The sequence below is a fragment of the Bradysia coprophila genome, unplaced genomic scaffold (assembly GCF_014529535.1).
Source record: "Bradysia coprophila strain Holo2 unplaced genomic scaffold, BU_Bcop_v1 contig_65, whole genome shotgun sequence".
NCBI lineage: Eukaryota > Metazoa > Arthropoda > Insecta > Diptera > Sciaridae > Bradysia > Bradysia coprophila.
The window spans coordinates 1-15,813 of record NW_023503889.1 but is presented as its reverse complement, the minus strand read 5'-3'; the positions used below and the strand labels follow the sequence as shown (position 1 = coordinate 15,813).

The following is a 15,813-nucleotide window of genomic DNA, read 5'->3' as shown; positions in this document are numbered from 1 at the left end:
CTGATTTTAGTGTGCTGTCTTTCGCCGCTGTCTTCCTCTTCCTTCACTTCAAGAATCGGCGTCACAAGCAATTCCAAGCCACGATTGAGTACAGAAACTGTGGGCAATTCTAACAGCTACGTGGATCAGAGTGCCTTTGACACTATTCCGATTCGCGGTACCGCTAGTGGTGTAGGAAATGCAGGACAATTTGCCCCACCTAAATATGACGAAATTCCGCCGTACGGTCCACATGGCAACAATGTTCACAAGGTGCTGCGACCACATCTGAACTTTCCGGTTCAGAACAATCTGGATCTAGTGGTCGCGGATCGGCGAAGATGGAGATGACGGAGAAGATGAAGAAATTCGAATGATCAACGAGGGTAACTTGCAGCGGGACAATCCTTTGCATCATGAAGACGGACGTTTGTCGATGTGTCGGTGCAAAATACACAAGAATATCTTGCGCGCCTGGGAATAATTGATAATACGGGAGCAGGCGTCAACATCGTCACGAAGTAACAAAGATTCGATGTCGCATCACGCAATGCCAATGCATTCGTTGCATATGTTTGACGAGGAACCAAACGAGAACGATATAACAAATCTAATTTATGCCAAATTGAATGATGTCACTGGCGGCGGTAGTGACAGAGCTAGTAGCACGGATGAAGGCGGAACAACTGCTGGCAGTATTGGAACGGGTGTCGATCATGTGATGGCAATGGGAGGCTTCGGCGACCATCCAGTTGTCTCATCATCGTCTGTCAATCCAGGACCGTCAATGAATGGTTCGTTAAGTTCCATTGTACATAGTGAAGAGGAACTCACGGGTAGCTACAACTGGGATTATTTGCTGGACTGGGGTCCGCAATATCAACCGTTAGCTCACGTTTTTTTCGGAAATTGCTCGACTGAAAGACGATACACTGTCGGTGCACAGTAGTGGAGCATCAAGTGCCAAAAGTAAAATTTCATTACATCCAGCCAAACACATACCGCCACCATTATTAACGAATGTTGCGCCTCGTTCAGTGCCAGTTCTATCAGCCAGAAATAATCTCGGCCATCATTCGTCCAATGTAAATTACCATTTGCCAAGATCGCCGATCAATCATGACACACCCGGTAGCTTTTGTACATCGGCCGCAATGTCTCCGAGCTTCTCACCGTCACTTTCACCGTTGGCCACACGGTCACCATCGATATCACCGCACGTGATCGCCGGAAATGTTCCTGCTAGTTTACATATGGTGTCACTTCCACGACAGCATCCGATGCCGACGCAACGGAAAAAGGTTCACGATCCGGAAATGAGAGTGAGAAATTAGATTTTACGTTTAAGTGTGATAGTCCCGTATTTAATAGGCGTATGGGTGGGACGAGATGACATTGTTGGTCTCTCTTATTAAGATTGTTCAAATGGCTTGTGATTTCCGTTTTCGGTTTCGCTTGATTTTTAATTTTGTAATTTTTTGGAAGAAGAAAAAACTCAGTCACGATAAATTATGTATGTAGGTGTATCGTGTGTCTGCAGCAGCAACTTGTTACATCAACAATTGTTTAGCCATGAAAATGATGCACTCGCAGTTTGGAAATTTTTACGCTGTCCTTTCAACACAATTATTTGTTTTGAGCTTTTGTTTTTCCCTACAGTCGAAAGTGGCTTAATACACACCTAGGGAAAGCAAAATTGGTTTTAGGTTTCAAAAGCAGATTCCAAAACTTATTTACTACCTGCCCCATGCGAAAGTTACGCATTACATAGCAACCAGGTAGTGAACCAGAATCCATTTTATGCAGCTAAGTACTTTATTACTTCGGAAACAATTTGAAGATAATCGGAAACACACTCGTGTGTCTTTGAGCAACTTGTTTCGACAACTGTTTTTCGACAGGTTTAGTTTTATATCCGAGCCGACGTTGAGACTCTACACTTGTCGAACAGACATTTACAGAGCTATCGACAGAGCCGGATTAACCCATGGGCAAAGTGGGCCCGGCCCAGGGCGCTGGAAAATAGGGGCGCTTAGAAATTAAATTTTCTCGACAATGTAATCATTTCACGTTCAACATAAGTCATGCACAAATCAACGTCGATTAAAAAAAATTCGCGCTCGCTTCGCTTGCGTCTGTACCTTACATTCTTGGGGTAAATGTGAGCTACAAGAAATGCATATATACATCTAACTTGATATTTTTGAAATAATACACGCACATCGACTAACCCAAGGCTGTTCGTATTTGGTTATTTAAAGCGTTTTTATGATGGTCCTGCTTTAGAAAAGTTGAACTTTGAGGCTGAAGACACTATAAATAATTTTCAATAACCATTCCATTGCCTTCATTTTCGTCAGCCGCCGGTGATAGTCGGATGATGGATAAAGCTTTTAGCTCATGAGGAATTTTCGAAAAATTTGTAAATTCCTCATGAGCTGAAACCTGCTCATGATCGCCGGACAACGGGAGTTTGGAACAAATAAAGCAGCTGGAAAAGCTGCAGAACAAATCCGTTTCCGCCCATTGAAAATTGTTCATGGCATATATTCGCGATTTTTTTTGTCGAAATCCAAGGCCAATTACCTAAATTTCAAGATCTAACACTTTCAGAGTGAAGACAAAGGATCATTCTAGAGTGCCCTAAACTTCAATACTTTTGGGATCCCGAGTCCTAGATCCTTGAAATTGCTTCAACGCAAGTCGTTTTTTCCGAATCATGACCTTACCCAACGCAGTGCTCCTAGCATGAACATAAGAAATATTTGGAGGCTGATGAAGTCACAGTAGGCACTGCGTTTCTTTCGTGAAGATAGGTGACTTGTTTTAGTTGTGTGAGTTCAAACACACAATACAATCAGTCTTAAGCCGGTATCTCTCCATCACAAAAGCCTCCAAATTCGACGTTTGTCAAAGTAGTGTTCATGCTAGGAGCAGTGCGTTGCCTTACCAAGTAGAGTAAATCTTGCAATATAATGAAACTGTAACAGTATCACAAATATTGTGTCAAAAAATTCACGTTTTTTTCTTGGTTTTTTCCTCACAACGCGTTCATGTTCTAACGATCTTCCAAGGGAAGTGAAAAGTGAGAATAATGAGAGGACATTCGAGTGTAAATTGAAAGAACACCTGAATGAAACTATAGAATTGTGATGTAAATTTGAATTGTAGTGTTCATTTTTCAATGTCTGTGATTATGGAACTTTGTATTTGAAAATAGCTATTTGCTAAATAAATTTGTTTGATTTGATTTGTTCTTCAAGAAGAATTTCAAGAAAAAATTGTTTCGGATTCATTCTACAAACTTCAAACTTAAAATCCCGAAAAATACGAGCGAAACCTTTTATAACTTTACTTGATTTTTGTTTGTGGGAAAGTTTTGCGAATTAATCACGAAAACTCTGGTTATATCATATATCTCTCATTCAATATATGGTTATAATGTTATCATAAGCTTGCCACCCTCGCCTCGCTCGCCGTTTCTAACTACACATTACACTTAGAAAATAATATTCTTGAGGAAATGTTGAAAACATTTTATTTGATTTGGTTGACAATGTAGGAAACAATTTCTTTAATAAATGTTTCATGCGGCGCTGCAAGGCTCGTTGCCCAGGGCGCTGTAAATGCTAATCCGGCCCTGGCTATCGAAGCCGAAGGTGATGCAAGAACGCTTGTTGAAAAAACAGTTTTCGAATCTTGTTGCTCAAGAACACGTTCGTAAGTTTGCTTTTATCACAAAGTTGTAACCTCAGGTAATGAATTACTTTCGCAGCATCCAATGTAACCTATTATTACTGCAATGAAATTTACAAAGCGGTAGGTAATGTTTGAACTGTGTCGTGTTGAACTTCATTTTTAACTCTCTTCACTTTAACATCTTAAAATTTACGAACGGATGTACGTCCCCTTCAGCCATTAGTCAAGTTCTGCAAGTTTGTAGACTTTCGAAGATTTACCGAATTTATACAGTAAAACCGACTGTCGGGTGCTCGAAAGATATTGTGAATTTACTGTCAATATTAAAATTGAACCGGAAAACCAATCAAAAGCATCAACAGCGATCATCATAGTATTTTGTGTTCCAACGTTGCTTGTAATTTATAAGTTTAAGCGAAGAAGATTTTGTTTTTAGAAAAGAAACGAGAAGAAAATGTAAAAGACTGTTATTAGCGTTTACAATACGCCATTCTAGTATTTAGGATTTTATTAATTATTTTTCGAATTGCAGTGTAAAAAGGAGGAAATCATCAAAAAATTAGACTTTTAGTTGTCAATAAAAATGTACAGAAATTTTAGCAATTTATGTTCGCCGCCCCCAAACCCAGTAATAAAATGCAAATTCGAAATTTTTCATTTTTTGGTATTAAACAAACTATTTTTTCTTGTAGCCATAAACTAAAGAAATTTTTTATTTATTTTAGATAACATTCGTCAAGGTCATTAATAAAATATTTTGCATGTGATCAACAAAAACTCATTTTAGATGAAAATATAATTTTAATGAAAAACAGAAAGAAGAAAATAATTTTTTTGTTTTGTTTAATTTTGCTCTTATACCAGACGAATTAGAATTTTAATTATTTTTTTTTTAAATGAGAAAGTTAATTCAAGTTTGTACAAAGAAATGTAATTTGTTTTTGCAGCTTTTATAATAAAAGTTTTGGCAAATATTTTGTATAAAAAAGAATAAAAGAAAAAAATGAATGGAAATTCTTTACTTTTCTGTTTTCAAATTGAAATTTGCGTGGAGAAGCCCGTGGTTGAATTAAGGAGCATTCCAATAATGAATGAAAACCTTTTGAGAAAGCTCCGACAAATTCCGAATAAATTACGAATTTTCGGAATTAAAATTCTTAAAAATAAGACCTGCCTATAGGACGGATCGAGTTCACCAACCTGAAAAATTCACACATCCAGAGCTACTCTAACTGCATCATTCCTTTTTCGAATTCAACTACCTGTAAGTATATACCGCATATCTCGTTGAACAAAATTCCAGGCTACACTAAAATTGGAAGGGTGCTGGCTGCTCCAGAAAACCATTCACATCTCCAATATGACATAAGCCTGTGTAGTAGACATCGAAAGTCCACCACCTGTCTACTCGTCTACCTGTCTAGCAAGAATAACCCGTTCAACTAGAAGAAAATTGTCTTTTGTTCAAAGGCTGGTAAGATTTCTGGTTTTATTTCAAAACGCCATCTATCGAACGTCCTGACGAACTTTTAGGTGTTCGTGTTGTGCACTCAACTTTTTGTGAATGATTTGAGTTTAACCTGAAACGACGGCGACTTCAGCAGGCATTCGGATCAAATTCTTTTTGAAATCTAAGGATCTTTGCGAGTCAAATTGACAAAAAAATACAATTTCACACAACGCACCACACACTATCGTATCTAGATTTCAGATACCATAAAAAGGCAGTGGTATCACCGAGTTGCACTATTAAACGAGCCATCAGAACAGTCGGAGCGTTTGCGACTGAGCCCCGTACAAACCCGTATATCTATTGCGTACGTGACCCTAGTGCGTCTGTCACCCTATTTGACCGTAAGTCCTATGCGCCGGTTAATGTAGTTTAAAGTAAAAATTATTAACGAACTTTATTAATTCAAAAAATATCAAATTACGAATATAATAATAATATTTCACTTGCAGTAAGTGTTTAGCCTAAGGACGGCTTTTCAACTTAATTCAGCGTTAATGTGTTAGTTATTTATATAAATGGCGACTGACGAGCGAGAGGGCGAAAGGAAAACTAGACAAAAACCTTTTCTAATACTTGACTTAACTTAAAACTAAAGACTACAACTGAAAAGTAAAATTATTATGTAATGTGTACATCTTAGAAATTACGAAGCCCCGTACGTCGTTCGTTTCAAATAAACAAAAATTTCAAATAGCCTAAAATTTTAATTTATTGAGTATAAATACACATAGAGCCTAGTATCGGCCTCAGTCCGAGGATCCAATTTTTTTTTTTTTCAACTACATTCTATTCGGCCTTTGATTACCTTCCAAATGAAACAAAAAATACGAAAAACAGTTGAAAATTTGCTCGAGTTATATGTAAAATACACATAGGGCCCTAGTAGCGGCCTTAGTCCGAGGATCCAAATTTAATTTTTTTTTTCAACTACATTCTATTCGGCCTTTGATTACCTTCCAAATGAAACAAAATTTCGAAAAACGAATGAAATTTACTCGAGTTCTATGTAAAATACACATAGGGCCCTAGTAGCGGCCTTAGTCCAAGGACCCAAATTTAATTTTTTTTTCAACAACATTCTATTCGGTGTTCGATTGTCTTTCAAATGAAACAAAAAATACGAAAAACGATGAAATTTGCTCGAGTTATATGTAAAATACACATAGGGCCCTAGTAGCGGCCTTAGTCCGAGGATCCAAATTTAATTTTTTTTTTCAACTACATTCTATTCGGCCTTTGATTACCTTCCAAATGAAACAAAAATTTCGAAAAACGAATGAAATTTACTCGAGTTCTATGTAAAATACACATAGGGCCCTAGTAGCGGCCTTAGTCCAAGGACCCAAATTTTTTTTTTTTTTTTCAACAACATCTATTCGGTGTATCGATTGTCTTTCAAATGAAACAAAAATTACGAAAAAGGATGAAATTTACTCGAGTTGTATGTAAATACGCATAGGGCCCTAGTAGCGGCCTTAGTCCGAGGACCCAAATTTAATTTTTTTTCAACAACATTCTAATTCGGCCTTTGATTACCCTTCCAAATGACACAAAAAATTACGAAAAACGAATGAAATTTACTCGAGTTCAATGTAAAATACACATAGGGCCCTAGTAGTGGCCTTAGTCCAAGGACCAAATTTAATTTTTTTCAAACAACTTTCTATTCGGCGTTCGATTACCTTCCAAATGAAACAAAAATTACGAAAAACGGATTAAATTTACTTGAGTTCTATGTAAAATACACTAGTAGCATTTCACTTCTAAGGCCCTAACTCACGGTCCACTCACCCGATTTAAAAAAACTTTTTCTTCCTGGATTGGTATTGACAATACCTATCATTTGCCGTGTCATTTCCATCGTTTAGTTTGCCATAAATATCACCAAAAGACTTAAATCACTTAGGTGGCCTAAACTCACGAAGGGCCGACCCGAATATGCCCATCTTCGAACTTAGCCTCACTAATTCAGGGGAAAAAAAATTTTTGAAATTCGGATTTGATTTTACTCAAGATATCGACGTGACAGACAGACGGCCCAAATTTTTTATTGCGGATTCGTCATCTATGAACATAGGCAAACACTTTGCCCTTACCGTCTGCTTCGAATTCCATCAATTACACACGGCATCGTAATCCTATAAGCCCCTTCGTACTTCGTACGGGGCTAAAAACTGTTGTTATTGCCTTAAGGTCTCATTTGTAATGGTCTTTAACAACAAGCTCTACGATTGGTGAAAACGTTAAATACAGAAAATGTCCACCAAACCAGAGTAATTTTTATTGAGGTTGAGTTTGTAGTTCATACCTGGATAATATTGGAGTATAGTGAGATGGGAGTATTTTATGAATAAATTTTTCCTTGTTCAGCACGAGCTGGAAGCATATTCTGGAATCGAAATCGTTAAAAGCTTAAGGAACAATATTCTGTATATCAATCGAGAGTCGGAGAAAGTACTACCAAAGAGCGTTTTTCTCTTTCCTTGATTACAGTAAGCATTTACGAGAGTGAAGTTTTTTTTTAATAATTAGAGAAAAGATTCTATTGCTTCAGTGCTTTTAGTGGATGAAAAAAACCTTAAAGCGTGAAACTTTGATACTACTCAATGTTTGCCGTCCATTCACGATTAATTATAAATTTCTTCAATTCAAAAATCTATCAAAAAATGTCCAGTCAAGGAATCTGAGCCACTCAGCTGTTGGACCTATACTTTAAATTCATATTTTAACACTCTATGAAATGAAAATTGGTAATTTTCATACATAAAACGGAAAACAAAAATTTCATTTCAGTTGAGCTAAGCGCAATGACGTTTTCATGTTTGAAATTATTGCGCAGTCGCTCTTGCTACTCGACTCACACCACTTTATTCAGTGTCAACATACTTCAGGCTTGTCATGTCATTGTTGGGTGGAGTGCAAAATTTTCACTCCGCTCTGCAATTTAATGCTGGGCCGCTGTTTCATTTTAATTTACAACAAATAGACGCGACAATGTGTTGCCGGGAACAGTACACGAAGCTGGAGGGTGGATCGATTGCTATTGGTGTTATACACATTTTTGTTTGCATTTATTTCTTCGTTTTTGGTTTCGTAAGACATGAAATAATTCTCGATTATAGCCATTATGAGTGGAAGTTTTGCATATCGCACATTCGCAATGACTGTATTCCTTTCCGTGGCAGTGTGTGGTTGGGCTTTCAGTGCAACATTATTCATTGGAATCAAGAAGGTATCAGACAGAATAAATGTTGGTTCATAAGTCTCATTCGATCACAATATAGAGGAATCCGAATTGCTTGTTGTCGTACATGGTGTGGGTGTGCTTTTCACATTTCTTCCTTAACACCATATTACTTATTACTACAATTGTGGCTGATAATGTCTTCATCCGCCTGTTCACGATGTCGACGATATACACTTGTTAATTACGATAACAGCGATGCTCGTAAACTTTATGTCTACACCTGTAAGTAATTGTATCACATTAGGGGTAAACCATTATGGTTTGTAAAGTTCGTACGTATTCTCGTTTGTATAAGTAAAACATGTAAACAAACGACTTTGTATGTAAATAGTCAAACTGTACGTATTAGCACGACAGAGTAAAGATAACCAGGCAGGAGCGCTGGTTTGACTAGGACCTGAATAATCTAGTAGCCCTACATTTTTTACGAATAAAATTGTCCATTTTTATGTCAGTGTTCATTTGAGTTCATTTTCATGCAGTGTATTAGGTCCCTTATTTGACGTTTCGAAAATGAACCGCTAAACAAACGTTTTCATTCATTAAACTTCGAAATTGTACTTACTTACTTACGACATTGTACAGTCCGTGATAAAGAGGAAATTCATGCCGTAAGTGTGCCTACAATTTGAATTTCAAGTGAACGATTTAATGAAAAAGTGAACCGAAAAGTAACTTTCAACGCTTCCTTGTATGAAAATGACGCTGCGTTAGAAAGTATTACGCACTTTCCATTTTGAATTTCGACCGCACTTGCGGCGTCAATTACCTATTCAACGTTATTAAGCTGACTCACTTTACATACGATCTTTATGAGGCATAATGGTTTATCCTTGTTCAATCCAACACTTCCATTGAATGTTCTCCAAATCAATCAAATCAAATTTTCTTCCATATGAAGCTGTGGCCTACTATCTCTTTGGAATAATTTCGTTTATCATCATTTACAAGCAATTTCGAATTTTGAAAGAGCGGAAAAACTTGCTAAAAAATGACATTGATGTACGTTATACGTTGCAGAACTGAAAATACTAACATTGAATGACAAGGGGCGAAAAGTAAAAAAATTCAACCGTGTGCGAGAGTTGAAGCCCGCGCTCATACCATTTTTTGGTTACCAACATCGAAAGTTGATACGTATCGCAAACATCGGAACAAAATGTTGAATTAAGAAGGCATTTATCCAGAAAATGCGGGGGTATATGAAAAATATGAAAAATGTAATAATTTAGCCATCACAACAATAACACACACAAAAAATAACAAATAACTAGGTCCCGCCTTTTGGGCGGGTCAGGTCCCTTGACTGACACTTTTCTGAATGTATTTTTGACGTATTCATGAAAACTTGTCACATTTAATACATAATATATTTACTATATTAATGACTCCACGCAAATGACAGTAAAATTTGACAAATTTTTTTTCTTGGAAACCATCGAGGATAAGGTGGAATTATTTTGACAGCTTTTTAAGCTCTCAATTTTCTTTATGGAATTTTCTGTAAATTGGTACCACTCTATAATGGTAAAGGGATTAAAAATATTTGTAAAAGGGGAAATTTATTGGTAGAACCGAGAAAAAAAAATCCCTCGATTTCCCATTCAAAAAATCTTCAATCGTGAATAAAATGTCATGACTAGTATGAATTACGGCCCTCGCTTCCGCTCTGGCCGCAAACTTCACACTCGTAAATTTTTTACAATATTCTCTTTGGATTCATTTAATTCTATGTATTTAAAAAAAAATCTTCAAAAAATTAGTTGAGATAATTCATCTTATATTGCCTGCAAAAATTTAACTTTTTTATTAAAATTTCTTACAACTTTTTAATCAAAGTGTGCTAATAACAGGCATTTTGCTGGCGTAAGATGTGGTTGTAAAGGGAGTAAAAAACTACCGACTTGATAAATGACAAACAACTTGATAGTCAACTATCAAATTTGATAAGCAACTTGATAGTTGACTATCAAATTTGAATAGTTGACTATCAACTTGATAGTTGACTGTCAAATTTGATAATTGGCTAGCAGTAGATGTTTACCAGTTCAAAGCTGGACATAGACTGATGGAATTGTTCTTTCCACTTATTTAATAAACTCTATCGAGAACATACGATTTACACACACTACGCAACCAAATCAAATTTCATCAAAGTAATCTTTTTCGATTGAGGCTATAATCAACAGTGTAAAATCCTGTTTTTCCTGGATAGCTTCCAGATCCTTCGTCCCACATAGCCCATCTTCGAACTTAGCCTCGGGATTTTAATTCCACGTATTAAAAAAAAGAATCATCCAAATTGGTTAAAAATTACTCAAGTTATCGTGCCCTCAACGATTTTTTGTTACCCACATTTAACGTTTTTCATGCCATTTCATACATTTTCCAATCACAGTGAACTTTTTGTTACCCACATATTTCGGTATTTTCTGCTGTAAGACCTGACTTTCAGTCAAGGGAATTAACAAATCATTCAGCAATAAAAAGTATCTACTTCGTATGCTAATTTCAATAATAACACTGGCGCACAGTGTTTTACTATTTTGATCAAACTATTATGTGAGCGGATTTTGTTGACAACTCGTCTCATTTCAGTCGCTGTTCGTTCACTGTTGCGTTTCGCTCTTCGTTAAGTACTTTCTCCCTTGGGATGCATTTTTTACTTTTGCCACTCATATGCGGGACGAAAAGTATTAACTTTCGATGTTGGTATAAAAAATAGTTATTTTCATGGCCGATAATGAGGGAGTTTTGAGATTTTTCTCTGGTTTGTAATCTTGAATATAAATACGTAAAAATGCCACTATCGTATCTAAGTTGTTACTACTGTTATGTCCTTCATTTGTCTGATTCTCTCGCATGCCATTTCAAATGGCAAATGGGAGAAATCGGAGAAATCAAGAAGAACAGCCTAGACATAAAAGTGGGATTTTTTACGTGTGCACACAGTAACAAATTGAATTATTAAATTGAATCTCATGAATCTGTTCGTTCGATTTTTTACATTTGTATGATTGGTAAGGTACATTAACCGGGCACCTCTACCACGGCTGTCGAGTTAGATTCAGACACATAACAGTGGTATTTTTGTTACAAGCAACACAATCACCTACTTACTAACTTAGGTGGGCACTACAACCTACTATTGGTTTTGGCCTCCTCCAGCATACTTCTTCAATCAGACCTATTCTTCAATCGGCCACTCTTAGTACTTTCAGATGAGACTCGACCGCGTCCTTCATCTAGCTTTTGGTCTACACGTGAATTATCTTAAACGTTTAAGAACGTAATTAATGAACACTGACTGTATCCACCCATATTTATGCATAATTCAATCGTCCCAATTACAATCTACAAATTTTCGTCACATTTTTTCTTCACTTGTGAAAGAGCTCATCTCTAGATTTTTGGAAAGGATTGCCATAATAAACGAACATGAATTATAATGTGTACCGCCTGCGCCTTTGCAATCAACTGCGAAGATTCACAAACCTGTTCTGTGGTAAACCATAGTGAAAAATGTTTGGTTATCGTGATATCATCCTTGTTTTGGCATTTTACGCATACAAATGTGTCTATGATCTAAGAGCATCGCAAACAATTTTAATGGTCTATGGTATAAACTAATGAGCGAAACCAGTTTATATAACGTCGATGAGTATACCAACAACCATAAAAGACTTTATTCGCAGTTCATGCAGACGAACGAAAAGGAACTGCCACTTGTTGTTGAATTCGAATATTGAGCATACGAAATCGATTACAATTTTCTTTGCTTCTTTGATTAGACAGCCGTATTTTATAAAATGAAGTTATTTGTGTTGACGCTGCTTGTTGCAGGTTCGCTACTTGTGTATGTCGTTACGAGTTCCCAAAATAAAATATTTCCTGTTATAGGTTCAATTGCCACGCATGTAGGCACAAATCAGTTGGATAGAGCAGGCAAACATATGGCTGGACGTTTTCCTCGCAGGGCTGAGGATTGTATTGGTGAGAGCGTTATAAAGATTTAATTTAAGACACAGGGTCGGTGGTCTCTTGTGAAACGTCGAAAAGATCGAAAATGTATTGATCGCAGTAAAACATTTCGTTGAACACTGGAAAGGAATCGTCCACATAAAAGTGACTCAATTCGACAGAAGTCATTGTCATAGTGATTCTCGGTGAAAGTTTCTACATTCAAACATCGAGAGGATTCAATTTTAAAGGTTTATCCAGCATCCTTACCCTTGTGGAATGTGTGTGTGCCGACCATTGAATTCAATATTAGTGTAGTCGTATAGTGTGTATTAATCTCTAAGATAAAATTCTGACTTCATTTTTGCTTGTGCACGAAGCATAAACTGCTTACCAGTATGCTGCTATTTCAAAATGTTCTGGGCACGAACACTGTCTCCCAGTAACATGGTTCCCTATTCTAGGGGTGTACGAGTATAGCCCTAAAAAGTTTAAGATTTCTTTAAATTTAGGTGAAGGGTGTAAAAATCCAACAATAACAGTCGCTGATACGTGGGCAGGCATATGTTACACAGATCCTGAAACTAAACATCCACGATGCAGTGATAAGTTTTGCTATCCGGATGAAATCATTGACCGATCTACGTTGTAAACCAGACGGCCTCCTAAAAGACTGCAAATGTATTAAGAATCCGGACATAACATTTATTAAACCTACAACTGTACCACCAACACAGGTATTACATTCCGCGCTGGTTTGGTCGAAATTTGGTTTTATATTTGCTACTATTTCTACCGCAATTATAGATCCTTTCGTCGGATGGCGAATCGTGTATCAACTCGGAATTGAGTATATCAGACTCATTCGCCCGGCCAGTGCATTCCACATCGATCAGGTAGTGAATGCAAGTGTATATGTGGTGACGTATTTTGCAAACTGGACAACAAATAGATAGAACAACTTGCGTGTGGGTGGATCACTAAGTGACTGTAAATGTATGGATGTAGTTTGTTACTTCGACAGCATCTACTCCGATAGAAGAATAGCAAAGAAACACATTGAGCTTGAAAACGTAAGATTAACTAGGAAAAACGGAAACAGTTAAAATAAATTGGTCTCGAATTTAAGATTACTTCATAGATCGTCCTGATCGCAACTTCTGTCATTGCCTCACAAACAACATTGGATATAGCCAAGCATAAAAAGTAAAGGTTAAATATAGTGTGGAGATAGATAGTTAGATAGAATAAGTGGGTGGAATATAACTGCACCTAAGCCTCAGATGGGCCTGTTGTGCTTCCCCCACAGTTACTTAAATTCTTTTGGTTTTATTTATGAATTTAAGGATGTCTGCTGGAGCAATACTCCCTATTGAGCTGTAATTGATTGTATAGGAGCCTAGAATGTGTTGCTCTTGACTTGATATACGCTGGACAATGGCAAAGGAAGTGTTCTGTAGTTTCAATATCACCGCACATGTCGCAATATGGGTCAGTTGATATACCTATGTGTGAAGATGTTTTTTCAAGGTGTTATGACCTGTTAGAACGCTTGTGAGCCTTTTAATATTGGATCTACTGAGCGACAAGAGATACTTAGTATTTTTGTTGTTTATTTTAATTGAGTTTGGTGTGGAAATAAAAAAGATGTCAGTGGCATCTTGAAAGTAGTCCCATTTTCCACTCCGTTGTAACACACCGTGAGCGATTCATGTACACCCATAAAGTGCGAGACACACTGAGGAAAATAAAAATTGTTACCGCGTGGCACGTATTGATAGTGACTTAAGGAATAGATCACTCGAAAAACTCATTGGTTGTCATGAATTTTTTGAAAATAGCAAATTGACCCTTGATGGGTTTTGAAATGCATTGCGGAAAAATCAACTCCATTTCTTTCTGTGACCAGTGGATTTGGTCGAGTGGAGTCTCAATGGGATAGTCTTTGATGTCAGCTACAAAATTCCGGGATAGAATCTTCCTTACCGGTGAACTTTGATACCACTCAATGTTTGCGGTCCCTTCACATTCACATATAATCTATTTAAAAAAAAGATCCAGTCAAAGCATCTAGCCGTGGGCCTATTTTAAGTTCATATTTAACGTTCTATGAAATGAATTGGTAATTTTCATTCACGAAACGCAAAATAAAAATTCCATTTCAGTTGAACTTTTCATTTTTGAAAATTATTGCGCAGCCGCTCTTGCTACTCACACCACTCACTATATTCACACTGCTGCTCACACCACTATATTCAGTGTCAACATACTTCTTGCACTTCATGCTAGATGTTCGTCATAGATTCGACGGGGAAATCGTCTTTTGTTCAAACTTACGGGAAGTGTCAAATGAAGGAGAAATTCCCGCTAATTCGGTGCTCACATAAAAATTCCCCTTTAAAAACACTTACCCGTCATAATGCTCTATGTCATTGTAAATAGAGTGAAGAGAAAAATTTTCACTCCGCTCTGCTGGGCCCGCTGTTTCATTTCAATTTACAAAAAGTAGACGCAATAATGTGTTGCCGGGAAAAGTACACGAAGCTGGAGGGTGGAGCGATTGCTATTGGTGTTATACATATTGTTTTTTGCACTTATTTCTTTGTTTTTGGGTAATTCGGACAACAAGTAATAAATATCGATGATAAACAGTGGGATTTTGCATATCACACATTCGTAAAGACTGTTTTCCTTTCCGAGGCAGTGTTTGGTTGGGCTTTCAGTACAACATTACTCATTGGAATCAACGAAGGTATAAGTTTGTAAACCGAGTAACATATAAAAATGTTCGTTCATAAGCGTCATTCGATCACAATATAGGGGAATCCAAATTGCTACTTGTCATACATTGTGTGGGTGTGCCTCTCACATTTCGTCATTAACACCATATTCCTTATTTCTACAATTGTACTGTCTTCATCCACCTGTTTGTCACGATGCAGACGATCTGTAGCTCCTGACGACGACGAAATGAAGCGCGGTGTTCGTGAACTTTATATCTACACCTGTAAGTAATTGTATCACATTAGGGGTAAACCAATATGGTTTGTAAAATTCGTTCGTATTCGTAAGTAAAACATGTAAACAAACGACTTTGTATGTAAATAATCAGGAAGCTGGTGCGTTTACATTGTGTAAAAGCTTCTGAGAAACCGACATCTGTTTGACATGTGTAGCTTTCGTGAATTTATTACGATTAGAGACATTTTCGAAACGGAAGTTTTCATTCACTAAGCTTCCAAATTGTACAGTTCGTCAAAAAGAGGAAGTTACCTATTCAACGTTTATAATCCAACTTGTTCCACGTTATTACTCTTTTACATACGAATTTTACGAGGCATAATGGCTTTGCCTTGTTTAATCCAACCCTTCCATTGGATATTCTACAACTAAATCAAATCAAATTTTCTTCCAA

General features: G+C 36.9%; 2 long non-coding RNA genes and 1 pseudogene across 2 annotated transcripts; all 3 read left to right on the top strand.

Annotated features, from left to right (window-relative positions):
* The first annotated feature begins 20 nt into the window (after positions 1-20).
* On the top strand, positions 21-1,334 carry LOC119083438 (annotated as a pseudogene).
* A 6,989-nt stretch (positions 1,335-8,323) lies between these two features.
* LOC119083437 lies at positions 8,324-9,459 on the top strand. The gene is made up of 3 exons (XR_005088860.1): positions 8,324-8,423; positions 8,476-8,660; positions 9,340-9,459. It is a non-coding gene; the product is annotated as an uncharacterized LOC119083437 (long non-coding RNA).
* A 2,648-nt stretch (positions 9,460-12,107) lies between these two features.
* LOC119083439 lies at positions 12,108-13,127 on the top strand. Its single transcript, XR_005088861.1, has 3 exons — positions 12,108-12,281; positions 12,339-12,431; positions 12,911-13,127. It is a non-coding gene; the product is annotated as an uncharacterized LOC119083439 (long non-coding RNA).
* The last annotated feature ends 2,686 nt before the right edge of the window (positions 13,128-15,813 follow it).